An 18,105-nucleotide genomic window follows, 5' to 3' on the forward strand; every position below is an offset into this window, starting at 1 on the left:
CCTTAAGGAGACCATAGTGACGTACATCGTCCTGGTCTCCATCCCCTCCAGCCTCCATATTTACGTCCTGCCACATCTTAAAGCTCCTCGTCTTTAATCTTAACACCAGCGGGTCCGACCGGCTCACAAACTCATCCTGGTGGATTTGAGTCCAGCTGAAATAAAAGTTGCCGGGCTCCGGAGCGGCTGCTGAATGTGGAAATGTGCGACTGTTCCCCGTGGCTGTTTGTTTAACGACATCCAGGCCAGATGGAGGAAACCTGCCAGTCACTCCGAGGAGGCGGCAGCAGCGTGAATGTAAAGGAAACGGCAGAATGTGAGGTGATGAGGAGGTTTTAACGGCAGCTGTTTAACATTTAACACCCAGGCTGGATGTGAGCTGCAGGAACACGAGGTTTAATCTGACAAACGGATGACATCACCTTTACCTTCATCTGTTTCTGAAGTTCTCCATGTCTGAGTTCTAGTTCTAGGTTTCTTTTTTCAGATCTACGGTTCTTTTTAAAATTCTTGAAAGAAGTGTGAACTGGCCAGAATAGTAGAAAAGATACTGACTACAAAGAGACAACCACAAAGAGACACTTTTGCGTCTCTTTGTAATCATTTTGTGTCTCTTTGGAGTCATTTCATGTCTCTTTGTAGTTATCTCGTGTCATTTTGTGCTTCTTTGTAGTCATTTTGTGTCTCTGTCGTCATTTCGTGTCTCTTTATAGTAATTTCATGGCTCTTTGTAGTCATTTCGCATCTTGTAGTCATTTTATGCCTCTCTGTGGTCATTTTGTGTCTCTTTGTAATCATTTCTTGTCCTTTTGCGTCTCTTTGTAGCTGTTTTGTCTCTGTGGCCATTGTGTGTCTTATAGAGTCATAAAGAGACACAAAATGAACACAAAGAGACTTAAAACAGCAACAGGAGACACAAAACAAGCACAAAAAGATACAAAAATGACCACAAAGAGACTCAAACCAGATTCCTTCTGTCGTTGAGGTTGTGTTTAGTGAATATTTTCTGCAGTTAGCACAGAACAAACTGTAAAAATGTTCCTCACACTACAGAAACCAGGAAGCATCTGGGGCAGCCGGAGAATTAAAAACGTCTGGTCGTGTTTTACCCACGTCTGTGTGCCAAACTCCTCTCCAGGAAAATCACCAAATTACTGCAACAATTAAGAGTCTGACTGAGCCAGAAACATCCGATTTCACGTCGGTGGGAAGTGAAGCCCGAACGTTCACCTTTTTATCACCGCTGTTTGCAGACACACCAAGTCTTAAGCAGCGTTTGCTGAGTTTATGTGTCGGCTGTCGGAGCTGCAGGCCGGTTTGTCGCTTTATTATCCGTCTTCTGGGCTGGATCTTTCAATAAAACACAGAATGAAAACAAAGCTGTTAAGCAGCTGAATTACAAGCTGCAGATGCTCGATCTTCCCAGCAGCGCCGGAAACACTCAAATATGAGAAACACGCTGGAAACTCGAGTTCTGCACGGAAAATGTCTAAAGTATGAAGATGCTTAAAGGATTAGAAGGAACAAACACAACGAGCAGAGGAGTAAAAATCAAATAAATCAGCTTAAAATGATTCAAATAAATCGAAATAGTTGTTGAAAGATTTGAAACACATCAGTCTGATAGCAGAAATGACTGTTAAAGACACACAAAACAACAACAGAGACTCAAAATGACCTTAAAGAGACACAAAATGACCACAAACAGACTCAAGACAACAACAAATACACAAAAGACCACAAAGAGACATAAAACAACCACAGAAACACAAAACAACAAAGAGACAAAAACAACCACAAAGAGACACAAAACAACCACAAAGAGACACAAAAAACAACAGACACAAAACAACAATAAAGAGACACAAAATGACCATGAAGAGACACAAATAACCACAAAAAGACACAAAACAACAATAAAGAGACACAAAAGACCACAAAGAGACTCAAAACAACAACAAAAAGACACAAAACAACCACAAAGACACACAAAAAGACACAAATCAACAACAAAAACATACGAAACTACAACAGACACAAAACAACAACAAAGAGACACAAAACTACAATTAAGAGACACAAAACAACAACAAAGAGACACAAAATGACCACAAAGAGACATAAAACAACCACAGAAACACAAAACAACAACAAAGAGACAAAAACAACCACAAAGAGACACAAAAAAACAACAGACACAAAACAACAATAAAGAGACACAAAATGACCATGAAGAGACACAAATAACCACAAAAAGACACAAAACAACAATAAAGAGACACAAAATGACCACAAAGAGACATAAAACAACCACAGAAACACAAAACAACAAAGAGACAAAAACAACCACAAAAAGACACAAAACAACAATAGAGACACAAATGACCACAAAGAGACACAAAACAACCACAGAGACACAAATCAACCACAAAAAAACAACCACAAAGAGACACAATACTGCAACAAAAAAAACCACAAAACAACAATAAAGAGACACAAAACAACGATTAAGAAACACAAAACAACGATAAAGAGACACAAAACAACAACAGAGACACAATCCAACCACCAAGAGAAACTCACTATAAATCTAAATTATGCTAAAATATGCAGCATCAGACTCTATTTTGTTCTTATTTCCATGTTTTGATCTTAAATTCTGATGTCTACAAACTTCTGTTAAACTGCAGAAATGTGAGTTTCCAACTAAAGAGACGCTTTTATTGAACATTTGTGTCAAAGTCAACAGTATTCTAAGTAAAAATGTAAAAATAGCCACAAACATAACTAAAAACTCCATAATTAGCATCTCCAACACAACTATTTACTGTGTTTAATCTCTAGTTTCTGTCATTTATAGACAGAACAAACCTATTGGCATTGACATAAAAACCCGTTCTAAATGAATCTTTGGCTGGGAGAGGCGTAGTTTTGGCGTATATTTGTGTCTCTGTGTGTGTTTGTGAGTGGAAACGTTATTTGTTTGTTAGCTCAGAGCTAAACAGATGCGTAAATAGAGATCAGATTACACCAAACAGCACAAACACGCACAAACACACAGGAAGCAGCAACGCAGCCTTTATGGACCACAGAGCTGCACTCAGGTGTCGCAGCGCCACAGGAAATGCAGTAAAACATGACGCATTCCATCACATGCATCATAAAACCTGATGGTAGAAGCCCAGGATGACGAGCTGATGGATGGAAGCAAAGAGAGGATGTGGACTAGTAACGCACCGCTGATCCCCACCGTACCATCTGGAGGATAATCACCTGAAACTGACCTCAGATCAGCAGAGATGTGCAGTAATGAGCTGCTCTGAACCGTCAGCCTGCAGTGAAGCATCACTGAAGGACAGCATGGATGCAAAATACCAGGAAAAGACACATTTATTTACAAGGAAACGGACAAAAACAGGAAGAAACTGCAAATCTCTTCAAACAAAAAGGAAAACAAAGGATTTTTATAGATGTTTCATGAAGTATTAATTAAATGCAAAAAAAATTTTTAATTTTATAAAGAAATTTAACAAAAAATTATTAAATCAAGTTTAACAAAATTTATTAAATAGAATTTAAGAAAGAAGTCAAGACTGCAAATCATTTCAAATAATCTGTATTTTCACAAATGGGAAATTTAAATTAGCAAAAAAAAAGTTTTTGTAGATGTTTGATGAAGTATTAATTAAATGCAAAAAAAGACTTTTTTTATATTATAAAGAAATTTAATGAAGTTGGTTGAATAAAACTTAATGAATAAAATTTTATAGAATTTTATAAAATGTAAAAAAAAATTTCTTTCAAATAAAATAAAGAGGTCAAGACTGCAAGTCACTTCAAATAATCTGTATTTATAATCTGTAAAGTGTATTTAAATTAACAAAAAATAGAGAAGGAAATATTTGTTGTTCGAAAGAAAAAATAGATATAATTATTTTTTATTTTATTATTATTATTTAACAGATATTTACCTTTTTTAAGTGTTATTTTACAGATTTTGCTTGTTTTGTTAAATTACAGATAATATCTTGTAAAATCACTGAAAACATATTTATTTACCTTTTAACAAAACAATTCAGGCAAAAAGCAAAAATAACATTTACATTTAAAAAATCAATCAAAAAAATCAATCAATTTAACAAAAGAAGAACATTTCTCATTTTTAAATCCTGAATCTACACAAATGCAGCTAAAAATAGCTTTTACTACTGAATTAAATATAGTTAAAATGGTTAAAAGAACAAATTCTTATTGTAAACATACAGATTTTTGATTATAGTTGTGGCCTTTTTTACAATCAACATGTAAAAAAATCAATTTTATAGTTATCAATAATTTAACAAAAAAGAAAAAATGCACAATAATAGTAAATTATTATTTTATTTTTTTTTACAGTGAACACACACACATTTGAACACACACATAAAAACACACACACAGAGTGTAACATCAGCACCAATCAGGCTAAAGGTCTCAGAGCTCCGATAGATTCGTGTTTTTTCCCCGGAGGACTGATAAAAGACGGACGAATACCTCAGCTCACCTAATGAGACGTGTTCAATACACACCCACTCACTACTACACACACAATACATGGAAAACACACACACACACACACACACACATAAAATTACTGATCAAATCTAGTGAAATTACAGGAACAAATAGGAATAAATGTTGAGTGTAAACATTTTTTTTCAAATAATGTTGAAATCAAAAATCTATATTTTGGGGATGGTAATATTTCAGATTTGATCTCCATATTTTCAACAAACTTTTTAAATGTTCTGAAGTATTTTTCTGCTCTGTTTGACATTTTCTTCAGCTAAATATTCTTTCAAACAAATCTAGCAGAAAACACTGAAGAAGTTTTCAGTCTTTTATGATATTAAATGTTATAAATATAACCTGTAAAAATTATTTTTACCGTGTTTGAAATAAACACTTTAATGTTGTTGAAGTGCAACAGGCAGGATTTCAGTAGCGGCATTTATTTTTTTGATAAAGACGAAATAAAACTGCTTTTTATTTATTTATTGATTGATAATGACTGTAAATAAAACTGCATTTTATTTTACTTACTGATAAAGACTGTAAATGAAGCAGCATTTTTTATTTTATTTATTTTTTGATAAAGTCTGTAAATAAAGCCGACTCATTCTGTTCTCCAGATGGTGGAAAACATCTCATCATTATTTTTATTTTCTGTCTAAATAAGGGTTAGTTTTCCTGTAGAACAGCAGCTGATGAGGAATAAAACGGCTGAATTCCACTTCCTGGTTTGTTTTCTCGTTTTCCTGTCACTAGTTGTTCTGTTTGCTAGTGGAACCTGCTGTCAGCTCGCTGCAATAATGAGGACACCAGGATCGTTCTCTGGTGTTTTTTAATCCTGTGAGCTACAAGTGGCAGAAAAACTCTGAGTGTTTGGACGAGATGTGTTGAATTTAAAACTGAAACCAGATTTTTCCTCCACAATCTGCAGAAACCGTTTGTGTTGAAGACGAGATGTGGAGAATCCTGAGGAAGAAACGACTGAGGACCAACTCAGCGAGGTGTGTGTGTGTGTTTTCTGTGTGTGTTTGTTTGTATTTGTGTGTGTGTTTTCTCTGTTTGTTCTTCTGTTGTTTGACAGCGACGTTGGCTCTACTTAGAGGTGAAAAATGATAAATTATTCTTTAACTGTTATTTTCCCTGTTTTGTTCGACACAAAATATCTCGGAAAATAATTTTAAATTTAATTTGGATGCTGATAGGAAACAAACAAACAAACAAAAATAAAACCAGCCAAAACTGTAACTAACATCTGCATCAAAAAGTGTTATTTTTTAGAAATAGCAATTCCTTCTTTTACAATGTTTGACTGTAAAATTACTGCTTTACTGTATTAAATTCAGCAAATCTATCTATCTATCTATCTATCCATCCATCCATCCATCCATCCATCCATCCATCCAGATATTTGCCATTATTTAACAGTTTTTCCAGTTATACAACCTGACAGTATTCCACCGTTTCTTGCTGCCAGATTTTCCCAGTTTTTATTTTCCTTCTACTTCCTGTCTGTTTCCTGCTGCAGCTGCAGTTCTGGGATCAGTTCCTGAGCTGCCTGACGATGATCTGAGAGCTGCACCTGCATTGATTAGAGCTGATCCCAGATTACACACGGAGAAAAAACAGCAACGCAGCAGCGCATCCTATATTCACTGGAGTCTGCACGCTCACCAACACGCTGCAGCTACTAAACGTACGCGTCAACACGCTGCAGCTACTAAACGTACGCGTCAACACGCTGCAGCTACTAAACGTACGCGTCAACACGCTGCAGCTACTAAACGTACGCGTCAAAACGCTGCAGCTACTAAACGTACGCGTCAACACGCTGCAGCTACTAAACGTACGCGTCAACACGCTGCAGCTACTAAACGTACGCGTCAACACGCTGCAGCTACTAAACGTACGCGTCAAAACGCTGCAGCTACTAAACGTACGCGTCAAAACGCTGCAGCTACTAAACGTACGCGTCAACACGCTGCAGCTACTAAACGTACGCGTCAACACGCTGCAGCTACTAAACGTACGCGTCAACACGCTGCAGCTACTAAACGTACGCGTCAACACGCTGCAGCTACTAAACGTACGCGTCAACACGCTGCAGCTACTAAACGTACGCGTCAACACGCTGCAGCTACTAAACGTACGCGTCAACACGCTGCAGCTACTAAACGTACGCGTCAACACGCTGCAGCTACTAAACGTACGCGTCAAAACGCTGCAGCTACTAAACGTACGCGTCAACACGCTGCAGCTACTAAACGTACGCGTCAACACGCTGCAGCTACTAAACGTACGCGTCAACACGCTGCAGCTACTAAACGTACGCGTCAACACGCTGCAGCTACTAAACGTACGCGTCAACACGCTGCAGCTACTAAACGTACGCGTCAACACGCTGCAGCTACTAAACGTACGCGTCAACACGCTGCAGCTACTAAACGTACGCGTCAACACGCTGCAGCTACTAAACGTACGCGTCAACACGCTGCAGCTACTAAACGTACGCGTCAAAACGCTGCAGCTACTAAACGTACGCGTCAACACGCTGCAGCTACTAAACGTACGCGTCAACACGCTGCAGCTACTAAACGTACGCGTCAACACGCTGCAGCTACTAAACGTACGCGTCAACACGCTGCAGTTCAGCATGCAGCGGCTCAACATGCAGCAACTTGACATGCAGCAACTAAACATACACATCAATATCCAGCAGCAACTCAACATGCAGCAACACCTAAACATACACATCAGCATGCTGCAGCTCAACATGCAGCAGCAGCTCAATTTTCAGCAAATAACATACATATCGACATGTTGCAGCAGCTCAGCATGCCTCAATTTAACATGCAGCAGCCCAGCATGCAGCAATTGAACGTACACATCAACATGCAGCAGCAGCTCAGCATGCAGCAACTATACATACATATCAACATACTGTAGCTTAGCATGCAGCGGCTCAACATGCAGCAATGTAATATTCAGAAGCTCAACATGCAGCAACTAAACATACACATCAACATGCTCACTATGCAGCAAATAACATCCACATCAACATGCAGCAGCAGCTCAGCATGCAGCAACTATTCATACATATCAACATGCAGAAGCTCAACATGCAGCAGCAACTCAATATGCAGCAAATAACATACATATCAACATACTGCAGCAGCTCAGCATGCCTCAACTTAACATGCAGCATCTCATCACACATCAGCATGCAGCCCATGCAGCAGCTCTACATGCAGCAGCTCTACATGCAGCAGCTCTACAAGCAGCAGCTCTACATGCAGCAGCTCTACATGCAGCAGCTCTACATGCAGCCCAGCATGCAGCCTGCTGTCGCATTCCTCTCCACGAATGCATCAAAAAGTTACTTGAACATGATTTTTTTAGGATTCTGCTGCTGCATGTTGCTGCTCCCTCCACACGCACTGTCACGCTACTGTAAGCTTCTCGTTCACACACATGCACGAGCACACACACGCGCGCACATACCTCTCTCTCTCCCTCCGTGCGAGGCGGGGTGACACTCGCTCACATGTGGATCCACAGACGCTGGTGTGGCGCCTCCGTTTTGCTTGGAGAAGCAGAAAGAGGCGATAGGAGGCAGGAGGAGAGAAAAGAGGGGAGGACGGCGGAGGAAGGGAGGGACGCAGGGAGGGGAGTCGGTGATGGATGGATGGAGGGAGGCAGGGAGGGAGGGGGAGATGCGGAGAGGAGGAGGTGTTGGGGGGCAATGAGCGGGCTGAGTGGTTCTAGTAAATATTTATATTACATTATGATAGTGGAGGGGGGAGACGCAGCGCAGCTTTAATTCTATTCCGGACCGCTAAGTTTAGCATTCAACACGTGTCGCCAGCGATGGAGGGGAGGGAGGGAGGAGAGAGAGGGAGAGAGAGGGGGAGAGAGAGGTTGACGGTTGCTAGGTGACGGGGCGCATATACTGAATTTTAACAAAAGGAACGGGGAAAAGAGGGAGAGCCGGTGAGAGAGAGAGAGAGGAGAGGAGAGGAGAGAGGGAGGGAGAGAGGTGAGGATGCGAGCAGCGGAGTCCATGTAGAACATATCTAGAGATTTACATTTATATTTCCACGGCGTGCGTGTCCGTGTGTGAGTGTGTGTGTGTGTGTGTGTGTGTGAGTGTGTGGCGGCGGCGGCGGCGTTGGAGGGGGGTGGGGGGGAGGACACCCGCAAAACGGATACCTCAAAAAAAAAAGAAAAGGAAGGATGTGAAAAAGGATGGAGGGACGCAGGAAAAGAAGAGGGGGGACCGGCGGCTGCTGCTGAGAAACGGTGAGTAGCTACCGATGTACCGATCCGGTGCTTTTTTCCCCCTGCGGCTGCGGAGGCATGTTTGTGCCGCGGTCATGGTGTTGCCGCGGCGCGTCATTGAGGACGGGGGGCAGGAGGCTCTGGGTGGACGGACGGACCGAGGGACGGAGCGGCGCACCGGGGCTTTGACCCCTCTGTCATTGCTGCGCTCGCCGAGACGCAGGCGGGCAGTTTACCGGCAGTTCAGACCGGAGCGGCTCCCGGTGCATAATTCATTCGGAGTTGAACGGTTTCACTTTGCTGCGGATGTTTGATCGTATCTGTTGATGCTGCGTGCATGTGCGCGTCCATCTCCGGTTCTCAGCCCCGCAACATCCACCGATCACTTCCCGCTCCCGATCTATTTATATCCCGGGATATTTGGGCGGAGAGCGGCGCCACCGAGGAATCTCATCCCCGGCAGCTGGATTTGATCTCCAGCTGCGCGGAGAGATTCGGGGCGAACCTCCTCCACCACCGGAGAACTTTCCGGTGAGGAGGAGGAGGCCGCTGTGGAAACGGAGGAGCACCGTGTTGCTTCTCCGCAGCGGTTCTTTGACCGTTTTTTATGTCTGCTCGGATCCGGTTCGGGAGCACCACAGGTGACGCGCTCCGCGGTGTGAGATTTTTACGCACCGGCGTACTGCAGCAGAGCACCGGGAAGGAGCTCCGTACAGTCACCCAGAGCCCTACTGTACCAGCTGTGAGGGGAGAGGGGGGAGGCAAGAGGGGTGACGGGGGAGGATGGGGGAGGAAGGGGGGAGGAGGATCAGGAACAGTGTCAACATTAGTGCGCCTGTTTTTTTTTCTGCTCTTCATCAATTTCATCTCATTGATTCTTCGACTTCCTGCTCCCTCCTCCTCACCCTCCTCACCCTCTATCCTCACCCTCCTCACCCTCTATCCTCCCCCCTGCAACCTGTGACTTCCTCCCTCCTCGCTTCCCTTTTTCATTCCGTTTTGATGCAACACGAAGCGCAGTCTTGTGCAGCTTTTTACGCTCGCGTGGCTCCGCGGCTCCTTCTAACGGCGCTAATTAACGCAAAGCTCGTTAACACCGAACATCAATTAGCGCTTAACGAGATCAGAGGCCGCCGGTGTGGAGCCGCTCCTCCGCCGCTGGACGCTCCGCTGCACTGGGCCCCGCAGCTCCGAGTCCGGGTCCTCCTGGAAGTCAGAGTCGTTCAGTCCAGATGTGCGCTTAGCTTCGATGACATGAGAGCGAAATAAATCCAGATGTTTGCGGAACTAAAGCAGCAGCAGCAGGACGGAACTCTGCAGATTTATTTTTATTTGAGATTTTGAAGCCTCCATCACTGGTTTTAGACTCAAACACTAAATGGATCCAGTTCCACCTTCAGGTTCTAGTTCCTCCTTCAGGTTCTAGTTCCACGTTCAGGTTGTAGTTCTGGTTCTGTCTTCAGGTTCTAGTTCCACCCTCAGGTTCTAGTTCCTCCTTCAGGTTCCAGTTCTGGTTCTGTCTTCAGGTTCTAGTTCCACCCTCAGGTTCTAGTTCCACCTTCAGATTCTAGTTCTAGTTCCACCCTCAGGTTCTAGTTCCACCTTCAGGTTCTAGTTCCTCCTTCAGGTTCTAGTTCTATCTTCAGGTTCCAGTTCTAGTTCTATCTTCAGGTTCTAGTTCTAGTTCCACCTTCAGATTCTAGTTCCATGTTTAGGTTCTCCTTCCTCCTTCAGGTTCCAGTTCCTCCTTCGGGTTCTAGTTCCACCTTCAGGTTCTAGTTCCTCCTTCAGGTTCTAGTTCCACCTTCAGGTTCCAGTTCCTCCTTCGGGTTCTAGTTCCACCTTCAGGTTCTAGTTCCTCCTTCAGGTTCTAGTTCCACCTTCAGGTTCTAGTTCCTCCTTCAGGTTCTAGTTCCACCTTCAGGTTCTAGTCCCTCCTTCAGATTCCAGTTCCACCTTCAGGTTCTAGTCCCTCCTTCAGATTCCAGTTCCACCTTCAGGTTCTAGTTCCTCCTTCAGGTTCTAGTTCTACCTTAAGGTTCTAGTTCCACCTTCAGGTTCTAGTCCCTACTTCAGGTTCCAGTTCCACCTTCCGGTTGTAGTCCCTCCTTCAGGTTCTAGTTCTACCTTCAGGTTCTAGTTCCACCTTCAGGTTCTAGTCCCTCCTTCAGATTCCAGTTCCACCTTCAGGTTCTAGTTCCTCCTTCAGGTTCTAGTTCTACCTTCAGGTTCTAGTTCCACCTTCAGGTTCTAGTCCCTACTTCAGGTTCCAGTTCCACCTTCCGGTTGTAGTCCCTCCTTCAGGTTCTAGTTCTACCTTCAGGTTCTAGTTCCTCCTTCATCTTCTAGTTCCACCTTCAGGTTCTAGTTCCTCCGTCAGGTTCTAGTTCTACCTTCAGATTCTAGTGCCACCTTCAGGTTCTAGTTCTACCTTCAGGTTCCAGTTCCACCTTCAGGTTCTAGTTCTACCTTCAGGTTCCAGTTCCACCTTCAGGTTCTAGTTTCTCCTTCAGGTTCCAGTTCCACCTTCCGGTTGTAGTCCCTCCTTCAGGTTCTAGTTCTACCTTCAGGTTCTAGTTCCACCTTCAGGTTCTAGTTCCTCCTTCATCTTCTAGTTCCACCTTCAGGTTCTAGTTCCTCCGTCAGGTTCCAGTTCCACCTTCAGGTTCTAGTTCCTCCATCAGGTTCTAGTTCTACCTTCAAGTTCTAGTTCCACCTTCAGGTTCTAGTTCCTCCTTCAGGTTTCAGTTCTAGTTCCCCCTTCAGGTTCCAGTTCTATCTTCAGGTTCTAGTTCCACCAGGAAAAAAACTGCACAGATTCACACACCAGCAACTGAAAGACACAAACATTACTGGAAATATTACTGTAATATTACTGTAAATATTGCAGTAAATATTACAATAATATTACAGTAAATACTACGGCAATATTACTGTAAATACTGCAGTAAATATTGCAGTAAATATTACTGTAATATAGCTGTAAATATTGCAGTAAATATTGCAGTAATTGTACTACAGTCTGGTATTTTCCAGCATCACAGTTCTAATAACAGATTTTAATTCATTAACTTTCTAATAATAAGCTGGATTCATGGAGCCGCTGCTGAAATAAACTGTAGCTTTGTGTTGGTTTGTGTCTCATTTTGGTCATTTTATTTCATTTTTATCATGTTGTGTCTCATTTTTGTCACATCATGACAGTCTCATTTGTGCAGTTTTGTGTCCTGTTTGTGTCATTTTATGTCTCATTTTTATCGTGTTATGTCTCAATTGTGTATTTTTACATCTTGTTCGTGTCATTTTGTCCCTTTTGTGCCCTTTTTGTGTCATTGTGTCTTGTTTTTGTCCCTTTATGTCTTATTTTCATCATGTTGTCTCTCATTTGTGTAGCTTTGTGTCTTATTTGTGTCACTTTGGCCCTTTATGTGTCATTTTGTGTGTCGTTTGTGTCATTTTGCGTCTCATTTTTGTCATTTTAATTCATTCGTGTCCCTCTGTGGTTCATTTTTTTCATGTTTTGTCTCGTTTTTGTCGTTTTGTTTCACTCGTGTCCCCCTCTCTCTTTTTTGTCATGTTGTGTCTCATTTCTGTAGTTTTATGTCTCATATGTGTTGTTTTGTGCCCTTAATGCGTCATTTTGTGTCTCATTCATCTTATTTTTGTCCCATTTTGTCTTATTTTTGTCACATCGTTTCACATTTGTGTTGTTTAGTGTCTTGATTTTGTTGTCGTATGTCTCATTTTTGTCATGTTGTGTCTCATTTGTGTAGTTTTGTGTCTCATACGTGTCAATTTGTGTCTCTTTTTTGTCATGTTGTTCCTCATTTTTGTAGTTTTATGCCCTTTTGTGTCATTGTGTGTCTTTTTTGTCATGTTGTGTCTCATTTGTGTAGCTTTGTGTCTCTGTTTGTGTCCGTTCATGTTATTTGTGTAGCTCTGATTGTGATCCATGTTTTTTGTGTAGTTTTCTGCCTCGGTTTTCTTTCTTTGTGTCTCGTTCACGTCTTAACATTTTAGTATTTTATATTTATTCTATTTTTCTGTATTTATCCCGTGTTTTGTCCCGTTTCTGAACATGTTTCCTGCTTCCTGACTGACGACGTGTTCGACACGTTGTGTCTTAACGGAGCTGAATAAATAAACTGATTACGCTCACACACTTCCAGCTAATTAGTCCGATTACTCTGCAGTCGAGTAAATAAACACTTTCTGCTTTCACAATTCACACGTTTTTCGGATCGAGTTTCTCCAAACTATTCTGTAAACCGAACGTCTCGGATTGTCGGTCGGAGTCTGGGAAGTTTTGGTGACACATTGTGAACGTTTTAGCCACTGAAGTGTTGATTTTCTGCAGAATGACTGGTCTCATTTTCGTCCCTTTGTGTCTCATTTGCGTAGCTTTGTGTCTTATTTGTGCCCATTTTGTGTAACTGTGTCTTGTTTTCATCATTTTATGCCACGTTTATGCCCCTTTGTGTCTCATTTTCAGCCTGTTTTGTCTCATTTTTGTCGTTGTGTCTTATTTGTACAGTTTTGTGTCCTGTTTGTGTCGTTTTGTGACCTTTTTGTGTTGTTTAGGTTCTTGATTTTGTTGTTTTATGCCTTATTTTTGTCCCATTTTGTATCATTTTGTCATGTCTTATTTGTGTAGTTTTGTGCCTCATTTTTGTCATCTTGTGTCTTATTTATACAGTTTTGTTGTATGTGTGCCCATTTTGTGTAATTTTGTGTCCCGTTTTTGTCATTTTATGTCACGTTTACGTCCCTTTGTGTCTTGGTTTCTACATGTTATGTCTGGTTTGTGTAGCTTTATGTCTTATTTGTGTCATTTTGGCCCTTTATGTGTCGTTTTGTGTGTCGTTTGTGTCATTTTGCGTCTTATTTTTGTCGTTTTAATTCATTCGTGTCCCTCTGAGGTTCGTTTTTGTCCTGTTTTGTCTCGTTTTTGTCATGTTGTTTCTTATGTGTGTAGTTTTGTGTCCTTTTTGTGTCGTTCTATGTTACGTTTACGTCCCTTTGGGTTTCATTTTTTTCATGTTGCCTCATTTGCGTCTCGTTTTTGTCCCCTTGTGTCTCATTTTTGTCACATTGTGGCTTATTTGCGGCCATTTTGTGTCCTGCTTTTGTCATTTTACGTCACTTTTACGTTCCTTTGTGTCTCATATTAACCTGTTTGCATAATTTTTGTGCCCTTCTTGTGTCGTTTTGCATCTCATTTTTGTCATTTTGTTTCATTTTTGTCACGTTGTCTCTTGTTTGTGTAGTTTTGTGTCCTGTTTGTGTTGTCACGTTTACGTCCCTTTGCCTTAAATTTTTTTCAGGTTGTCGCATTTGTGCAGCTTTATGTCTCATTTTTGTCGCTTTGTGTCTCATTTTTGTCACGTTGTGGCTTATCTGTGGCCATTTTGTGTCTTGTTTTTGTCATTTTAAGCCATGTTTACGTCCTTTTGTGTCTCATTTTCATCATATGTCTCGTTTGTGTAGCTTTGTGTCTTATTTGTATCATTTTGGCCCTTTGTGTGTCGTTCTGTGTGTCGTTTGTGTCAGTTTGCATCTCATTTTTGTCATTTTAATTCATTTGTGTCCCTCTGTGGTTCATTTTTGTCATGTTGTGTCTTATTTGTGCAGTTTTGTGTCGTGTTTGTGTTGTTTTGTGTCTCGTTTTTGACACATTTTGTCTGGTTTGTGCAACTTTGTGTCTCGTTTTGTGTCGTTTTATGTCATGAGTCTCGTTTGTGTAGTTGTCATTTTGGCCCGTTTGTGTAGTTTTGTGTCTCATTTTTGTCACATTGTGTCTTATTTGAGCCATTTTGTGTAATTTTGTGTCTTGTTTTCGTGCCTAACTGAACGTCTCTGATTGTCGGTCGGACTCTGGGAAGTTCTGGTGACACATTTTGAACATTTTATGGACTAAAGTGTTGATTTTCTGCAGGATAATTGGTAAAATCGGCAGCTGCGGGTCGTGAGGTCGCTGGAGAATCGTCTTATTTAATTGAAATCGCAGAATATTGGATAAAACCGGAGCACGAGTTTATTCTAATTTAATTTGGCATCAGCAGAACTACCGTTTGTTTTTGATGGATTCTGTCACGGCTGCCAAACGTTCAGAGAAACTCTCCCTACCTCCACTAATTACTGACAACAGTGACTTTATGATGACAAGCTGCAGGAGAATAAAAAGTGACGTCCACTGGGAGGAAAAAAAGGGAATTGTAGGACTAAAAACATGTGATTGAATTCGGTTTATCCAGATCAAGGTAACAAGAAGCTTTAATGCTGCTGGTTTAAGGTGGATCCACTTGAATCTTTTCATTCCTCTCAACTGCTGTGACTTAATTTTACGGAAACTAAACCTGAACATGAAAAGTTTTCCAACATATTTACTCATAAAACACGATTTCAAGCAACGTCCTGTTTTAAAGCTTTCTGGTTTGTTGTTTTGTGTCTCACTTTCATGATTTTCTGGCTATTTTTTGTGATTTTCTGTCTAATTTTTCCCATGTTGCGTCTCATTTGTGTAGTTTTGTGTGTCATTCATGTTGTTTTGTGTCCTTTCTGTGTCTTTTTGTATCTTGTTTTTATCATCTTATGTCTTGTTTTTGTCCCTTTCTGTCTTGTTTGTGTAGTTTTGCGTCTTTTTTATGATTTTATGTCTAGTTTTTGTTCATTTGTGTGCCATTTTTATCATGTTGCATCTCATTCATGTAGTTTTGTGTCCTTTGTGTGTCTTTTTATGTCTAGTTTATATCATTTTATGTCTCATTTTTGTCCCTTTGCATCTCATTTGTGTAGTTTTGTGTCATTCGTGTTGTTTTGTGTCATTTCTTTTTGTGTCTCGTTTTTATCATTTCTTGTCTTGTTTTTGTCCCTTTGTGTCTCATTTGTGTAATTTTGTGTCTTTTTTATGATTTTATGTCTAGTTTTTGTCCAAGTGTGTATAATTTTTCTCGTGTCTCATTTGTGTAGTTTTGCATCTCATTTGTGTAGTTTTGCATCTCATTTGTGTAGCTTTGTGTCATTCATTTGTCATTTTGTGTCTCGTTTTTATCGTTTTGTCCCGTTTTTGTCAATTTATGTCTCAGTTTTGAGATGTGTCTCATTTGTGTAGTTTTATTTCTCATTTTTGTAGTTTTGTGTCTTATTCGTGTAGTTTTGCATGTCATTTGTGTAGTTTTGTGTCATTCATTTTGTTTTGTGCCCTTTCTGTTTCTTTTTGTGTTTTGTTTTTAGCATTTTGTCCCATTTTTGTCAGTTTATGTCTCAATTTTGTGACGTGTCTCAGTTCTACACCAGTTCTACACCAGTTCTACACCAGTTCTACACCAGTTCTACACCAGTTCTATCCCAGTTCTACACCAGTTCTACACTAGTTCTATCCCAGTTCTACACCAGTTCTATCCCAGTTCTACACCAGTTCTACACCAGTTCTACACCAGTTCTATCCCAGTTCTATCCCAGTTCTACACCAGTTCTACACCAGTTCTATCCCAGTTCTACACCAGTTCTATCCCAGTTCTACACCAGTTCTACACCAGTTCTACACCAGTTCTATCCCAGTTCTACACCAGTTCTACACCAGTTCTACACCAGTTCTATCCCAGTTCTACACCAGTTCTACACCAGTTCTACACCAGTTCTATCCCAGTTCTACACCAGTTCTACACCAGTTCTATCCCAGTTCTACACCAGTTCTACACCAGTTCTACACCAGTTCTACACCAGTTCTACACCATGACTCTCTCAGTAACCAGCAGACAGACTGATGAACACAATCACACAGACAGGTAGGACACAACACTGAGGGACAATTTAACGTGCACGGCTTGCTGTTATCAAACAGGTACACACACACACACACACACACACACACACACACACACACACACACACACACACACACACACACACACACACACACACACACACACACACACACACACACACACACACACTCAGCTGAGCCGAAGCCCTGCGGCTTGTTTTGGGAATACAAGTCTGGAGGCAGCGCACAGCTTCACATGGCTGCATGCAACACACAGACACACACACACACACACACACACACACACACACAGACACACACACACACTCTCAGGGGTATGCAGACAGACGCACAAACACACAGAAACACACTCACGGTGAACACAGACGCACTCAGGAGTCACAGTTTTTGGATGAGAGGACGTCGCCCAGGAGACACACACTCCTATAGGTGAACATACATCTGCACAGACACACAAAAACACACAAAAAACACACAAAAACCGAATAAATCAGCAAAATTAGATGACACAACCAGACCCTTTTTAAAAAGTACAGAAAGAAATGTGCAAAAATAAAAATGTGTATCTATGAAAACTGTGACATAAGATCAGATGTTTGTGTCTGCTGTTAAAATACGACTCACAACAGAAATACATCACTAATGCACAGACACACAACACACACACATTTACACGTTACACATTTACATGTTCAATAAAACCAGTAATTTAAAGGAGCATGTGTAAATCATTGTACATGCATGTACAAGTGTAGTCTATGAAAACAGTGATGGTAGCGTTTCTGTCATTTTGTGTCTTATTTGTGTAGTTTTGCGTGTCATTTGTGTAGTTTTGTTTCTCATTTGTTTAGTTTTTTGTCTTATTTGTGTAGTTTTGTTTCTCATTTGTGTAGCTTTACATCTAATTTTTGTGCATTGTGAGATAGCGGCACGGCATCACTGTAACCATGACGACAAGTGAACACTACATGATCACATGATTGTGATCCTACTACAAATCCACCACTGAGGACTTATCAGGACTTATCCATCAGAAACGATCCAAGGAACAACTGATTAAATTGTGGGAGTGTTTCTGAGTCCCATCAATTCCTGCCACCTGCTACATATTTAGGTCACGTGATCCGGTATCTGTACATAACGTACACATGTATGACACACACCTGTGCTCAGGTCATTGTGTTTGTGGGTACATCTATAGTAAATGGACACATTCTGTGATCATCAATAACTAATAAATAGATGATGCATTTCTGACAATATGAGGGAATGAGCAGCCTTGGAGGAGGACTGCGCTCTCTGAGGGCTTTTCTCGTTTTGTTTATTTATTTACTACCCTTCTTTGAACTAATTTTATTTCTCTTTTCACTTATTCTTTTACATGTTTTAGTCTATATAGTGTAGAAGAACTTTAAAGCTGTACGCTGCTGGGAATATTTGTACGGAATTACGTTGTGTTCTGTCGTTTAGTGTAAATCTGCCTCCTATTAAAC

General features: G+C 41.1%; 1 protein-coding gene across 1 annotated transcript in view; it reads left to right on the forward strand.

The window, feature by feature from the left end:
• The first annotated feature begins 8,350 nt into the window (after positions 1–8,350).
• Positions 8,351–18,105, forward strand: part of LOC111586249 (glutamate receptor ionotropic, NMDA 2D) — a 94,551-nt gene continuing 84,796 nt past the window's right edge. Inside the window, exon 1 of the mRNA XM_055013571.1 lies at positions 8,351–8,847. The gene's annotated coding sequence lies outside the window, so the exon portion shown is untranslated. The remainder of the gene's footprint in view (positions 8,848–18,105) is intronic.

This window comes from Amphiprion ocellaris, chromosome 9 (assembly GCF_022539595.1).
Source record: "Amphiprion ocellaris isolate individual 3 ecotype Okinawa chromosome 9, ASM2253959v1, whole genome shotgun sequence".
Classification (NCBI taxonomy): domain Eukaryota; kingdom Metazoa; phylum Chordata; class Actinopteri; family Pomacentridae; genus Amphiprion; species Amphiprion ocellaris.